The following is a 3857-nucleotide window of genomic DNA, read 5'->3' as shown; positions in this document are numbered from 1 at the left end:
TGTTATTAAATTGACAAGAGTTAAGATAAGAAGATAATCTGAAAAGAGGCAAAAGAAAAGCAATTTGTTAAGTACACAGAAATCCTCATAAGACTATGAGCAGATTATTCAGCATAGACTGTTATAAAACTAAGATGTTTTATGTAAGACTCATGGTAACTGTAAAAGAAAACAATAGTAGACACACAAAAGAGAAAGAGAAAGGAATCAAAGTACACCACTAGAGAAAAAGATAAATATTTAAATCTCCATATACTTTGGTTTAAAAACATACTTCTAAGGGGGCCAGCCAGGTAGCATAGTGGTTAAAGTGCACACGCTGAGCTTCAGCAGCCCAGGGTCCACAGGTTTGGATCCTGGGTGCACACCAACACACAGCTTTTCAAGCCGTGATTGGCGGCATCCCATATAAAGTAGAAGATGATAGGCAAGGATGTTAGCCCAGGGCCAATCTTCCTCAGCAAAAAAAGAGGAGGATTGGCATCGGATGTTAGCTCGGGGCTGATCTTCCTCATACAAAAAATAAAAATAAAAAAATAAATAAATAAAATCGTACTTCTAAGGAATTCATTAGCCAAAGGAGAAATTTTACTGAAAATTCAAAGAACTTTCTATTGAATGACAATAAAAGATTCTATACAGGTTAACTAGATAAATATTTTTATTTCATTGCTCAAGTCTTTTATATCTATGCTTATTTTTGGCAACTGTACTTACTAATAATTGTGACAATTATATTGAAATCTCTCTTGAAATTCACTCCATTTTTGCACAAAGTGCTTTGATAAGGGAAATCTCTAGACTTTAAAAGGCTTATATTGGAACAAATAGACAGTGAAAATCAGTGAGCTAAATGGCTAATTTCAGATATCACTGAATGGCCTGGGTTCACTTTGGCAGCAATGGTGGGGTTCAGTAGGTGACTGCAGGTTCTTGGAACCAGGATTGGAGGATGGAAGGGGGTCAGCTGAGTGAACCCAGCGTGAGTGAAGTCCTGGAAAAAAAGGGGTGACTATAATGCTGGCCCTGATATCAGTTCCCCTACGTTGAACCCAACATATATGGAGTTAAAAACCAAAAAGCACTCATTCCCTTTTCCAGCTTACATTTCCAGCTTACATAAGTTACGTTCACATGTACATATTGGTTGTTTTAACATTTGTATCCCTGAATTCCACAAGGCAAATGGAAGTGACAAATTGTTAAAAGCCCAGGTGGCTTCACACTGAAGTTCTGGCTTATTACCAGTGCTTGAGGTTTGTTACAGGGAAATTGATATCCAGAAATTATCAAGAAGCTGAAGCTCCCCAACTCCTTGGCTTCCTGGTACCGAATCCACCATTCATCATGGAGACAAATAAATGGAGGACACGTGCGGCTTCCCTTATCTCGGCCAAACACAGGCTGATGGGAGGACACAGAACTGCAAAGCCATAGCTCCCCCTCCCCTATCTAACACCTTGTAAACTTTATAATTGTTCATTGGCAGCAGTTTCCTTAATCTCCCCAGGGCCCAATTTTGGGTAGCATGGGAAGATTGATCAATGGGGCTCTAAACCTCCTGCCGCAGAGATAACAGCTGGCCCAATGCCAGAATGTCTAGGGTACCCCCCAACAACATTCCCCCCAGAAAATAATCACAGTCCCTTTAAAAACCCCAACTCCTAATGCCTCAGGAGGACTGTGCGTCTTGGGGCATAAGCCCATCACAGCCTCATTTTGCTGGCAAAATTAAACCATTTTTCTTTTCCTCAATCCCTTGTCATTATGTTCTCTAATTTGGCTCAGTGACAAGGTCCCAGGTTTTTCCAGCTACAACATAATGACCTGAGTATTTCATGGCAGTGGCCTTCCTATAGGCACAGAGAAGCAAAGATCCAAAAGATCAAAGCCTGAATCATGAATGCAGAAAACGTGATTGTAGGGACTACGTAAAATAGAATGCCAAATTGCTACAGTGATGACTTGTTCCCTTAGAGGACAGTGGAGAGTAAGCCAGGTACCAAATACTCTTACATGTGCCATACCAAACTGAGTGTCATCAAGAACAGAAATTAAGCAAGAATAAAAGGCTGTAGTATGTATGTCAGCTTGTTCCCATGTAAGAATATGCTAAGCCTATCATCCAGAGAGGTACAAAATAAGTTATTTTCATGTCTGATTAATACCATGATAGTGATGAGACAACAGCTATGAGGCTCATATTTGATATGGCTGGGGTTACATTCAGGAAATTCACACCAAAGTACAGCAAGGTTTTCATTGACTTTGATTCATTTAACAGCAGACCAAATCAGAAGCTTCGGTGAGTTACAGCTCATTAAACTCTCAGAAGATTGGGATTAATCTCTGCTAAGAAGCTGCTAATGTCTTTCATTTGAAGTTACACATAACTTTTTAATAGTGAGTACAGCAAAAGTAGACATCTGAAAAATATAAAGCCTCAAATCTTCATGTCTCTCCTGTCACAAAAATCTACATCTGTTTACACTATTGATTTAGAGTTTAAAATAAAGGAGCCTGTAGATGGCTTGTCACACAGGGTTCAGTGAGGGTGCCTCCCCCTTTTGTATCTCAGGTTGCTGAGATGCCACCGTTCTGTAGAAGGGTGTCAGCTATCTGTCATCCACTTAATTTCAGCAGCTACTCTTCACTGCTACAAGAGCTGGAAGGACAAATAAATAATTGCTCTCTCAGATCACCTATGACTTCTCCAAGCAACTGTATAAACTATAGCCAGCTCTCGATTATGCTTAGAAGTAAAATTGCAGCCATCCCAGAGTGCATAGGACCATGAAAAACATAAGCAATAATCCCCTCTACTGACTTTAATTCATAAATTCACTCACCAAAAAATCACTCAACACATGCTGTGTTAACCTAAAAATAAAGAATCAAAACGAGAGGCAGAGAGACATTTAATTTGGGATTAAAAAATTGCAATTCAGGGTACACAGATTCTGGTAGCAAGCCAAATACTGTCCTGCTAGAAAGCAAGAGGCAGGGGCTTTTAAAGGCGAAAGAGAAATGTTTGCATTACAAAGTATGTTACTTGGGGTTGGCAGGAGAAAGCTAGTCTTGGCTAAACATAATTGATTGCTAAGGCTAGCTAACGGGAGGAAAAAGTTCATCACTATGACATATTGCACATTTCTGGTGGCGTTCTCAGAATACTTGTATCCTAACTCAGTTCAAAAGTTCCTGTTCTGCTTAATGATGACCTGTATAAGACTCATTTCCTTAATAGCTTTCCAGCTCTATTTTAAATCCCTTAGACATAAATGAGCCCATTTTGTTCCACATTTCACATTTACTCCTTTTGATTGGGATTTTTCTCTGAAATCATCACTGATGACCCATGAATTGTTTTATTCCCATGTCAAAGGATGGGCCAGTCCCAAAAAGTCATGTGCCGCAATGGAGGAAAACTTTTTTCCTTTTTTTTGATGGTTGTTCCAAGGAGTCAGTGTCATAAGGGATAGGCTACATTTGAGAAACAAGGAGGCGATCATGAAATGAGACATTTTGAGACATTGAGAGACCATAACTTTGGTGGTTGTTGAAGTTCTGGAGCAGATCTGAGTGATAGGTAGCATAAGAAGTTTAAATACACGTACATGTAGCAAAATTCCAATAATAAATACCAAAAAAAAGTCATTAAGTGATATTCTGAAACGATCGGCAAACTAAGTGTGCCTTTCTAAGTAAAAATGTTAAATTATTATCATCAGGCTCAATAAATTTATCAGTGTGATAAAGTCTGTTATAAAAAGGATCATTAATGAGGTTAGAGTGATGTGTATGTCCGTACCAGCCTGGTCCCAAATCTTGGGAAAGCTGTCAACATCAAATGTCAG

General features: G+C 39.1%; 1 pseudogene; it reads left to right on the top strand.

The window, feature by feature from the left end:
- Positions 1 to 952: 952 nt before the first annotated feature.
- LOC131401358 (deoxycytidylate deaminase-like) lies at positions 953 to 2309 on the top strand (annotated as a pseudogene).
- Positions 2310 to 3857: the final 1548 nt, after the last annotated feature.

This window comes from Diceros bicornis, chromosome 4 (genome assembly GCF_020826845.1).
Source record: "Diceros bicornis minor isolate mBicDic1 chromosome 4, mDicBic1.mat.cur, whole genome shotgun sequence".
NCBI classification, from domain to species: Eukaryota; Metazoa; Chordata; class Mammalia; order Perissodactyla; family Rhinocerotidae; genus Diceros; species Diceros bicornis.
Note: the sequence above shows the minus strand (reverse complement) of the source record. Positions and strands in the feature narration are given on the sequence as shown.